At 39.3% G+C, this 12,954-nt stretch overlaps 1 protein-coding gene across 4 annotated transcripts in view; it reads left to right on the forward strand.

Moving 5' to 3' along the window:
• The window catches only part of ZCWPW2 (zinc finger CW-type and PWWP domain containing 2), a 147,756-nt gene that overhangs the window by 114,867 nt on the left and 19,935 nt on the right, over nt 1–12,954 (forward strand). The window lies entirely within an intron of this gene.

Raw genomic sequence — 12,954 nt, forward strand, 5'->3', positions numbered from 1 at the left:
AATACAGCACCTTGGTGTATTGAGTGTTCTCAGATGAAGGAATTTGTGAAACACCAGGTAGGAAGGAGTTTCTGACCTTCCCCTGAAGCAGGTCATAAAGGCCTCATGAGGGAGTTCTCCTCCCTGTCCGTGGAGGACAGGAGCCTCCTGTCTCCAAAGACAGAGGGCACAGAGAGTTCTCAGAAGCAGGCTCCACATGTAGCCCATGCACCTTCCTGTCCTGCCACATCCCTGTGACTTTCCACTCCTCGTCACACCCGGAGTCACAACACTGAGGCTGAGTTGCTTCTCTGGGTCTTCATTTCCTATGGAGGCACCCCAGTCACATAAAACTTATATTAGATAATTTTGCATGCTTTCACTTTTTCATCTGTCTTTTGCTGTAGGGGCCCCAAATGAAAACTTAGAAGGGTGGTGGAAAAAGACATGTTTTCTCCCCGCACTCACTGCTTATCCCAACACCATTTATACTAATAAATAATCTTTCCCTACTTTGCTGCTCTTCTTTTGTTTTCTTCTCTATAATAGATAGTATGGGGTTTCCCAGGTGCATCAGTAAAGGACCCACGTACCAATGCAGGAGACAAGAGTTTGATCCCTGGGTTGGGAAGATCGAGGAGGAAATAGCAACCCACTCCAGTATTCTTGCCTGGAGAATCCCATGAACAGAGGAGCCTGGTGGACTATAGCCCATGGGGTTGCAAAAAGTCAGATGCGACTGAGCAACTGAGCCAGATGCTAGAATATATAGTATACCTTGTCCATAATATAACATGCAGCGTTTTACATGTCAAAATATCCGTATCTATATCTATTTACGTCTGTAGTCTTAAAATGAATTCCAAATTGCTGTAATTATTATCTTTTCTTTAATGTGTGGGTTAGTGATCCTTCATTACTTTACTTTTTCAAAAAAATTTTTTTCATAGTTATTTTTCCTTTCTCAGACTCTATGTATATATGTATATCATGATGATTTGACATTTTAAAAAACCTTTTTGCCTGGGGAGGGACTAACGCTCCCAAGCCTAGCCAGTGCTTCAGGATGCACACGGTACCTCTTTGATATGCACTAACCAATTCCAATTCCACATCTCCCAACTGTCTTCTTATCCTATTCTAAAATACTGAGCCAGCATTGCTCCTGCCCTAAATTATCCCCAGGCAAGGTTCCAGCCAAATGGAGACTCTTCCTCCAGGCCAGAGCATTCTAGAATTATTCAGAGTAGCCAAAGGTCTAACTTCTTTACTCTATCCTGTGTTGTGGCAAGGGGAAACCCCAATAAAGCCGTAATTTACATCCTGGAATGTGAAGTCAAGTGGGCCTTAGAAAGCATCACTATGAAAAAAGCTAGGGGAGGTGATGGAAATCCAGTCGAGCTATTTCAAATCCTGAAAGATGATGCTGTGAAAGTGCTACACTCAGTATGCCAGCAAATTTGGAAAACTCAGCAGTGGCCACAGGACTGGAAAAGGTCAGTTTTCATTCCAATCCGAAAGAAAGGCAATGCCAAAGAATGCTCGAACTACCGCACAATTGAACTTATCTCACACGCTAGTAAAGTAATGCTCAAAATTCTCCAAGCCAGGATTCAGCAGTATGTGAACTGTGAACTTCCAAATATTCAAGCTGGTTTTAGAAAAGGCAGAGGAACCAGAGATCAAGTTGCCAACATCCGCTGGATCATGGAAAAAGCAAGAGAGTTCCAGAAAAACATCTATTTCTGCTTTATTAACTATGCAAAAGCCTTTGACTGTGTGGATCCCAATAAACTGTGGAAAATTCGGAAAGAGATGGGAATACCAGACCACCTGACCTGCCTCTTGAGAAACCTGTATGCAGGTCAGGAAGCAACAGTTAGAACTGGATATGGAACAATAGACTGTTTCCAAATAGGAAAAGGAGTACATCAAGGCTGTACATTATCACCCTGCTTATTTAACTTATATGCAGAGTATATCATGAGAAACGCTGGACTGGAAGAAACACAAGCTGGAATCAAGATTGCCAGGAGAAATATCAATAACCTCAGATATGCAGACGACACCACCCTTATGGCAGAAAGTGAAGAGGAACTCAAAAGCCTCTTGATGAAAGTGAAAGTGGAGAGTGAAAAAGTTGGCTTAAAGCTCAACATTCAGAAAATGAAGATCATGGATGGCATCTGGTCTCATCACTTCATGGGAAATAGATGAGGAAACAGTGGAAACAGTGTCAGACTTTATTTTTCTGGGCTCCAAAATCACTGCAGATGGTGACTGCAGCCATGAAATTAAAAGACACTTACTCCTTGGAAGGAAAGTTATGACCAACCTCAGTTTAGTTCAGTTCAGTTCAGTCACTCAGTCGTGTCTGACTCTTTGTGACCCCATGAATCGCAGCACGCCAGGCCTCCCTGTCCATCACCAACTCCCGGAGTTCACTCAAACTCAAATACATCAAGTCGATGATGACATCCAGCCATCTCATCCTCTGTCGTCCCCTTCTCTTCCTGCCCCCAATCCCTCCCAGCATCTGAGTCTTTTCTAATGAGTCAACTCTTCGCATGAGGTGACCAAAGTACTGGAGTTTCAGCTATAGCAGCATTCCTTCCAAAGAACACCCAGGGCTGATTTCCTTTAGAATGGACTGGTTGGATCTCCTTGCAGTCCAAGGGACTCTCAAGAGTCTTCTCCAACACCACAGTTCAAAAGCATCAATTCTTTGGCACTCAGCTTTCTTCACAGTCTAACTCTCAGCTTTCCATACATGACCACTGGAAAAACCATAGCCTTGACTAGACGGACCTTTGTTGGCAAAGTAATGTCTCTGCCTTTGAATATGCTGTCTAGGTTGGTAATAACTTTCCTTCCGAGGAGTAAGCATCTTTTAATTTCATGGCTGCAGTCACCATCTGCAGTGATTTTGGAGCCCCCCAAAAATAAAGTCTAACACTCTTTCCACTGTTTCCCCATCTATTTCCCATGAAGTGATGAGACCAGATCCCCATCTATTTCCCATGAAGTGATGGGACCAGATGCCATGATCTTCATTTTCTGAATATTGAGCTTTAAGCCAACTTTTTCACTCTCCTCTTTCACTTGCATCAAGAGGCTTTTTAGTTCCTCTTCAGTTTCTGCCATAAGGGTGGTGTCATCTGCATATCTGAGGTTATTGATATTTCTCCCAGCCATCTTGATTCCAGCTTGTGCTTCTTCCAGCTCAGCGTTTTTCATGATGTACTCTGCATATAAGTTAAATAAGCAGAATGACAATATACAGCCTTGACATATTGCGTTTCCTAATTGGAATCAGTCTGTTTTTCCATGTGCAGTTCTAACTCTTGCTTCCTGACCTGCATATAGATTTGTCAAGAGGCAGGTCAGGTGGTCTGGTATTCCCATCTCTTTCCGAATTTTCCACAGTTTATTGGGATCCACATAGTCAAAGGCTTTTGCATAGTCAATAAGGCAGAAATAGATGTTTTTCTGGAACTCTCTTGCTTTTTCCATGATCCAGCGGAGGTTGGCAATTTGGTCTCTGGTTCCTCTGCCTTTTCTAAAACCAACTTGAACATCTGGAAGTTCACAGTTCACATACTGCTGAATCCTGGCTTGGAGAATTTTGAGCATTACTTTACTAGCGTGTGAGATGAGTGCAACTGTGCGGTAGTTTGACCAACCTAGATAGCATATTCAAAAGCAGAGACATTACTTTGCCAATAAAGGTCCGTCTAGTCAAGGCTGTGGTTTTTCCGGTGGTCATGTATGGTTGTGAAAGTTTGACTGTGAAGAAAGCTGAGTGCCGAAGAATTGATGCTTTTGAACTGTGGTGTTGGAGAAGACTCTTGAGAGTCCCTTGAATTGCAAGGAGATCCAACCAGTCCGTTCTAAAGGAGATCAGTCCTGGGTGTTCATTGGAAGGACTGATGCTGAAGCTGAAACTCCAATACTTTGGCCACCTCATGCAAAGAGTTGACTCACTGGAAAAGACTCTGATGCTGGGAGGCATTGGGGGCAGGAGGAGAAGGGGACGACAGAGGATGAGATGGTTGGATCGCAGCACCAACTTGATGGGCATGAGTTTGGGTAAACTCTGGGAGTTGGTGATGGACAGGGAGGCCTGGCGTGCTGTGAATCATGGGGTCACAAAGAGTCGGACACAACTGAGCGACTGAACTGAACTGAACATCACACAATAATATATTTAGAAATATTTAGTCAAGTCTCCAAAGAAAAACTCTGTTGAGGTTATGGTTGGTATTGACAAAAATCTGTGTACTAATCTGGAGAGAAACCCCATGTTTATTGAATATTGCTACATACCTGTAGAAATGTAACTTGTCCCTTTATCATTTTTTCTTTACTGTTTTTTCAGTGTGGAATTTTACATCTATCTAATTAAGGCCATCCCACATTGTTGTTACTAATCAGAAAAGGATCTCTTTTTAAATTTTGTTTTCTAAATTTTTTAGCTTACATATGAAAATATGTACACATGGGTATCTTTTCTTCTAGCACTTTATTTTTATTAATGCCAAGAGTTTAATTGACACCACCTTAAAAAACAAAAAGTAATGACCACTCTCTTGATTTTTACATGTAGGTATGAGGAATTCAAGCCATTATATTTTTTGATGAAAAATATAAAAAAATTCTCTCCTAAATTATTGTGAAAATTCTTCATAATACGCAGGAAACTTTCATTAGCACAATTACAAAAGTTGCTTATATTTTATGACTGGTTGTCTGAATATTGTGCTAATTATTATTATTTTTTAATGTATATTTATTTATTTTATTTGGAGGCTAATTACTTTACAATATTGTATTGGTTTTGCCATACATCAACATGAATCCACCACAGGTGTACACGTGTTCCCCATCCTGAACCCCCTCCCACCTCCCTCCCCATATCATCCCTCTGGGTCATCCCAGTGCACCAGCCCCGAGCGTCCTGTATCATGCATTGAACCTGGACTGGCGATTCGTTTCACATATGATATTATATATGTTTCAGTGCCATTCTCCCAAATCATCCCACCTTTGCCCTCTCCCACAGAGTCCAAAACACTGTTCTATTCATCTGTGTCTCTTTTGCTGTCTCGCACAGAGGGTTATTGTTACTGTCTTTCTAAATGCCATATATATGCATTAGTATACTGTATTGGTGTTTTTCTTTCTGGCTTACTTCAATCTGTATAATAGGCTCCAGTTTCATCCACCTCATTAGAACTGACTCAAATGTATTCTTTTTAATGGCTGAGTAATACTCCATTGTGTATATGTACCACAGCTTTCTTATCCATTCATCTGCTGATGGACATCTAAGTTGCTTCCATGTCCTGGCTATTATAAACAGTGCTGCAATGAACATTGCGGTACACGTGTCTCTTTCAATTCTGGTTTCCTCAGTGTGTATGCCCAGCAGTGGGATTGCTGGGTGATATGGCAGTTCTATTTCTAGTTTTTTAATGAATCTCCACACTGTTCTCCATAGTAGCTGTAGTAGTTTGCATTCCCACCAACGGTGTAAGAGGGTTCCCTTTTCTCCATACCCTCTCCACCATTTATTGCTTGTAGACTTTTGGATAGCAGCCATTCTGACTGGCATGAAATGGTACTTCACTGTGGATTTGATTTGCATTTCTCTGATAATGATCAAATTGCCAACATCTGCTGGATCATGGAAAAAGGAAGATAGTTCCAGAAAAACATCTATTTCTGCTTTATTGACTATGCCAAAGCCTTTGACTATGTGGATCACAATAAACTGTGGAAAATTCTGAAAGAGATGGGAATACCAGACCACCTAACCTGCCTCTTGAGAAACCTGGATGCAGGTCAGGAAGCAACAGTTAGAACTGGACATGGAACAACAGACTGGTTCCAAATAGGAAAAGGAGTACATCAAGGCTGTATACTGTCACCCTGCTTGTTTAACTTATATGCAGAGTACATCATGAGAAACACTGGGCTGGAAGAAGCACAAGTTGGAATCAAGATGGCTGGGAGAAATATCAGTAACCTCAGATATGCAGATGACACCACCCTTATGGCAGAAAGTGAGGAGGAACTAAAAAGCCTCTTGATGAAAGTGAAAGAGGAGAGTGAAAAAGTTGGCTTAAAGCTCAACATTCAGAAAACGAAGATCATGGCATCTGGTCCCATCACTTCATGGGAAATAGATGGAGAAACAGTGGAAACAGTCTCAGACTTTTTTGGGGGGCTCTAAAATCACTGTAGATGGTGATTGCAGCCATGAAATTAAAAGACACTTAGTCCTTGGAAGGAAAGTTATGACTAACCTAGGTAGCATATTCAAAGGCAGAGATTACTTTGCCAACAAAGGTCCATCTAGTCAAGGCTATGGTTTTTCCAGTGGTCATGTATGGATGTGAGAGTTGGACTGTGAAGAAAGCTGAGTGCCAAAGAATTGATGCTTTTGAACTGTGGTGTTGGAGAAGACTGTTGAGAGTCCCTTGAATTGCAAGGAGATCCAACCAGTCCGTTCTAAAGGAAATCAGTCCTGAATGTTCATTGGAAGGACTGATGCTGAAGCTGAAACTGCAGTACTTTGACCACCTCATGTGAAGAGTTGACTCATTGGAAAAGACTTTGATGCTGTGAGGGATTGGGGGCAGGAGGAGAAAGGGACAACAGAGGATGAGATGGCTGGATGGCATCACTGACTCGATGGATGTGAGTTTGAGTGAACTCCGGGAGTTGGTGATGGACAGGGAGGCCTGGTGTGCTGCAATTCATGGGGTCGCAAAGAGTCAGACACGACTGAGTGACTGAACTGAACTGATTGATAAGGAGTGATGTTGAGCATCTTTTCATGTATATGTTAGCCATCTGTATATCTTCTTTGGAGAAATGTCTGTTTACTTCTTTGGCTCATTTTTTGGTTGGGTTGTTTATTTTTCTGGAATTGAGCTGCAGGAGATGCTTGTATATTTTTGAGATTCATTCTTCGTCAGTTGCTTCATTTCCTATTATTTTCTCCCATTTGAAGGCTGTATTTTCACCTTGCTTAGAGTTTCCTTTGTTGTGCAGAAGCTTTTAATTTTAATTAGGTCCCATTTGTTTATTTTTGCTTTTATTTCCAATATTCTGGGAGGTGGGTCATAGAGGATCCTTCTGTGATTTATGTCAGAGAGTGTTTTGCCTATGTTCTCCTCTAGGAGTTTTATAGTTTCTGGTCTTACATTTAGATCTTTAATCCTTTTTGAGTTTATTTTTGTGTATGGTGTTAGAAAGTGTTCTAGTTTCATTCTTTTACAAGTGGTTGACCAGTTTTCCCAGCACCACTTGTTAAAGAGATTGTCTTTTCTCCATTGTATATTCTTGCCTCCTTTGTCAAAGATAAGGTGTCCATAGGTGTGTGGATTTATTACTGGGCTTTCTATTTTGTTTCATTGATCAATATTTCTGTCTTTGTGCCAGTACCATACTGTTATTTGTGCTAATTAATAAGCTTCTTATAATATAGAATTCATGTACAGCACTTCACTGAATTCACTTAGTTTTATATGCATCTTTCCACAAAGATAAATATTGTAATTGATCTTTACAGCTGGCTTATAGCCCCAGGCAAAGAGATATCTCAAGAAAGAATGGTAAGAGAGGAATCCCTTGGGAAGAGTCACTGTCAGGCTTCAAAACTCACTTAATTTCCTTTGGATGTTACTTTTTTTCAACCTTCTCATAAGCCAGTGTTTCCAAAACTTGAATCAATTCAGATATTCTGTCAAAATTTGCCGTTTTCTATACTGTTAGTTTTTATAGCTTTCTTGCTTTTGATTTACCTTTTTGGTAATTTAGTTTTTTAAATTGATGTGAAACTTAAACACAATGAAATGCACAGATCTTAAGTGTAGAGTTTGATGAGTTTTTCTTAAGCATATAGACCCATGTAACTACCATTCCAGATTAAAATAGAAAACATTTTCATTACTGCCTAAAATTTTCCTAATCAAAGTTTTCAGATATAAATGTATTCTTTTGATGTGAGCTGCATTTTCAAATATAAATAAAATATATATTAATATATAAATTTGTCCATTTATCATTTTAAGTCATCAGTGGAAACCTTCATATAGAAAGTTCTGTTTGTGCTAATTTTAGTTTCCCTGAAAAACTCTGAGTCACTCTAAGGCAATGTTATCAAACTTCCTTCCAGGGGAGTGATTTTAAACAAGATATTCTGTAGTAACTTAAAAACTAAGCCTGCCCTTTAGGTTTCAAGCTTTACCTCTTTTATCTTAAATTAAAATCTATAGGAATTCTGTGGGATAACTATTAGTAGAAAGTATTAAAATCAGACAAAATGGATTAGTTGTTGATATCCATAACCTTTTATATATTTGTAAGAACAAGGAGTACTCTTGACTTAGAGTACCTCTTTTCTGATGTGGATGATTCTGTTTGTTTCTTAAATAGAAAAGCCTACTTTGGGACTTGTATATTTGCTTAACCCTTTTTCTGACTTGACTTTCAGTTTATGGATCTGATTTCAGCCAAACTGATATCCTGGTAGTTTTCTTAAGATGGTTGATGGGAGTGAGAGGAGTGGGGAATAGAGGGTAAGTGGGCATCAGAGTGCGTATAGCAGAGTGAACACCTCTTTGTTTTTGTTCCCTGGACAGAAGCTGACCACTTCCTAGAGTGAGGTACTGTTCTCCAAGCGGGCAGGTTGTCATTTAGCAGGCAGCTTACACAGGGCCGGTTTTCCGCCACGGGGCTGTGGGGTGCCTCTTGTTGCCATTTGGGGGTTGCAGGTCCCAAGAGTGCTTTGGGAGGTGGGAGTGGCAGGGTTTTCCTAAACTAGTGACCTGTCCCGGTGTACTGATTTACCTGAGAAGATTTAAAATCTAGTTAGGCAGTAAACAGAAATTCATCTCTATCAGTAATATCCTCTCAACTTCTAAGAATTGTTTTCATCCTAATTATTTTAAAATGTCTTCATTTATAATAATAGAAGATTGGCCTAATTTTTCTTTCTCTACATATGATGCCCATTTGAAAATTCACTCAAGGTATGTATTCACTTGGAATTCAAGTTTAGTAATACTTAAAATCCGGTGTCATAGATTCCAGAAATCCAAAACTTTTCAACCATAACTCTCCACATTTTCTATTCTGTAATTTAACTTTGAACCAGAAAGCAAAAAAAAAAAAAAAAAAAAGCTACAAAATGTGATTGCTCTTTTGTTAAGAAACATAAAGCTGTTCAAGTTGAGTCCTACTAATCACACGAAGAGCAAGTGTTGTCCTTTGCTATTTGGGACTGAAGGTTGTTATGCAGCTCTCTTCAGTTTTATTGGTTATATTCATTGCCAGAATAGTTCTTTCTCTTATCCAGAGACACATCTCCAACATCAAGCTACACACACACAATGAGTCTGGGTTTCTTCTCACCGTCACCTTCCTCATCCCATTCCATTAAAACCAAAAACCAGTATTACTAATCCATAGAAGTGTGGTTATTGATATACAATAGGAGTTTGAATAATTAGTATATTTTATAGATTCTAGCTATTGCCCTGAATATTAAAAATTATCTTTCTATGCCTAATGAAATAACTACTATTTTCTAATTGGCAAAGGAAAATTGTTATCACTGGAAGAAAATATGCCAGTGAAAATCAGTAAAGTTTACATATAACTTATTAGAATTAATCTATAATTTCAAATTTATAAACATTCGACCTCTGCCCACAGATCTTCAAATTTTATATTTATTTATATTTTGTTCATAGGTCTTTAAAAACCTATAAATTACTACTTTAAAATTCTTTAAAATATTACTAATTTGGGGGTGATATTTTTATTTTTGTTTATGTATTAATGCTTTCCATGCTTAGTTTCTCAGTCGTGTCCAACTCTTTGTGACCCCATGGACTGTAGCCTGAAAGTTCCTCTGTCCATGGGGATTTTCCTGGCAAGAATTCTAGAGTGGGTTGTCATGCGCCCTTCCTGGGGATCTTCCCAACTCAGGGATCAAAGCCAGGTCTCCCACATTGCAGGCAGATTCTTTACTGTCTGAGCCATCAGGGAAGCCAATGAATACTGGAGTGGGTAGCCTGTCCCTTCTCCAAGGGATCTTCCCGACCCAGGGATCGAACTGGGATCTCCTGCATTACAGGCGGCTTCTTTACCACCTGAGCTACCAGGGAAGCCCAAATGGAGATGATAATATCAATCTCAAGAAGGTACAGTAATACTGGAATGGGTAACCATTCCCTTCTCCAGGGGATCTTCCCAACCCAGGGATCGAACCCAGGTCTCTCAAATTTCAGGCGGATCCTTTACTGTCTGAGCTGCCAGGAAAGCCCAAATACTTTCACTTTGCTTCAAAAATAATTTTCTCTGTTATGAAATATGTATTTTAGGTACACATCCTAAATCTGTACTCCCCTACATGCTGGAAGCATGTCACCCAGATCAAACAAAAGGAGTTGTAGCTTCTACATTCTTCTATGAATCTAGGTGCAAGAATGTCTTTCGTTTCAAACTCTGGAATCCTCAGAGATCTGATTTAAAGACTTGGATCCAGACAAAATATTTTAAATAATCTTTTTTTAAAAATTATGCTACTCTGCAGTCTGTCTGTCCCTGTATAGGAGAGAGACAATCTTCCTTTCCATGTTGCTGAGGATAAAATGTTCAGAACACTTGACAGTGATCATGGGTCAGAGAATCAGACCACCTATCCTCACTAATCAAGTTAATGGAGAGAAAAATGGTAAAACCACTAATGAAGGTCTCAACATTTGTTCTTTAGTCCAGAAAAAAATGTAATATGTGTCCTATAATCACTGAATGTTCTCAGAACATCTGCTTTTTCGAATTTAATTGAAATAGGTAGATTCTAGAAAGTATTCCTGAGAAACCTTATCTTTTCCCAACATTCCTCTTGCTGAAATATCTAATGACTTAGAAAAAACTGTATAGAAATAGGAATTGTTTTCAACAGACTTGGATTTTTAGGCAGTGTCCAATTGCAGGGCAAATAGTCTAACTTACCAGCTTCATTCAGTCAGATTAACAGCTGACATAAGTTCTACTTTCTTCTGATTTCCATGGGACTCTTTCCTCCATGTTCCTATTAATCCTTCATGTTTTGAAGCTCTCTATAGATATAGTGCAATTTGTGTTGTTTTTTAAAAAAAAACTTCCTGAATTGCTATGTTCTACCTGTGGTATAGATAGATGGTCAAAGATTGTTAAAAAAAAATAATCGAGTGCAAGACTTGAAAATTTATCAGTGATGTATATAACCATTGGAGTTCCTTTGAGGTGTCTGGTACTTCTGTCCTCAACCAGGAGTGGGAGGTGTTAACAGCAGGACTTTTCTTGACTTCTGTCTAAGGTGGTCTAGCAGTCAACTTCTATTTTAGGGGGAAACATTGTCCCATGAATGCCAAAGAATTGATACTTTTGAACTGTGGTGTTGGAGAAGACTCTTGAGAGTCCCTTGGACTGCAAGGAAATCCAACCAGTCCATCCTAAAGGAAATCAGTCCTGAGCATTCATTGGAAGAACTGATGCTGAAGCTGAAACTCCAATACTTTGGCCACCTGATGTGAAGAACTGACTCATCTGAAGAGACCCTGATGCTGGGAAAGATTGAGGGCAGGAGAAGGGGACGACAGAGGATGAGATAGTTGGATGGCATCACTGACTCAGTGGACATGAGTTTGAGTAAACTCCAGGAGTTGGTGATGGACAGGGAGGCCTGGCGTGCTGCAGTCCATGGGGTCTCAAAGAGTCGGACATGACTGAGTGACTGAACTGAACTGAACTGATTCTCCCATGCCTCAGGTCACTGTTTGAGCATACACTCCAGTGTTTTCTCTGGTAAGCTCTTCATGCAGAGAAATCCACAGACCAGTAGTATGAACTTACACATGGCTGAAGAGAGTGCAAGGGACAGCTAGAGGTTGATAAATCATGTTGCCAGGGACTGGTCTCTGATACTGTCCAAACCTCACAGGAATACCCCTCTGCTGAAGACTGACCTGACTGAAGCATTGGTCATTGGCTGCCATCTATGTAAGAAACACCGATTTGTAGATGATCTGTTGAAATCATGCTTAAAATAAGACTAGAAAATGATCATTTCAACCTTCCCTTCTTTTCAAAGAAGTGTTAAAAACAAATATTCTCTGGGCCCGAAGACTTAACTTTATTATTTGTTCTCCCAAGGTACTCAGATTAAGTAATAACCATCATTTACAATGTTTCATGAAACCAGTTTTCATCCTATTCCAAGCATATATTTCCCAGAAGATTTACCAAAGGGGAATGAGAATATTGGCTTTTCCTTCTATATAATGACTTTTGACAGGAGTTTATGTACATTATTCAAGGTACAGATTCATTCTTCTGTCAAAATAGGCAGCTCTTTAGTGATTATTGACTGACAATTATTCTCAGAAGATTACAAAATGTATTTATGTATTCAGTGAGCATAAAATGCTGATCAAAACTTTACGCCCTCAGATTTAATACAGCTAACAAACTTGTTCTTCTCACTAAAGAGATTTTTAATTTCAGGACTTCCTTGGCAGGCCAGTGTTTACCACTTCATGCTCCCACTGCTCGTTCAATTGCTGATCATGGAACTAAGATCCCACATGCCATGTGGCCAAAAAAAAAAAAAGATATTTAATTTAGATGAGGAAATGGGCAATGTCAAGTCAGTTTTGCAGATTACATGAATCCGATATAAATAAAATTCTTATAGATTATTTGTCCTTTGCAATTAAAGGCAATTCTATCATTTGCCATTCTAGTTTGCAATCCTAATTATCATTAAATATATATTTTCCTTTTCAGTAAATGGCATATGTTCTGTATATATACACTTCTTTGTTTTACATCCAACAAGAAAAGAATTAATACTTGCTTTGTTTTTGTTAAAATCAATGATACTTACCTAGTAATATATTTGTTTGGATGGTATTA

This window comes from Bos grunniens, chromosome 22 (assembly GCF_055505025.1).
Source record: "Bos grunniens cultivar Pamir isolate PY7600 chromosome 22, Bosgru_T2T1.0, whole genome shotgun sequence".
NCBI classification, from domain to species: domain Eukaryota; kingdom Metazoa; phylum Chordata; class Mammalia; order Artiodactyla; family Bovidae; genus Bos; species Bos grunniens.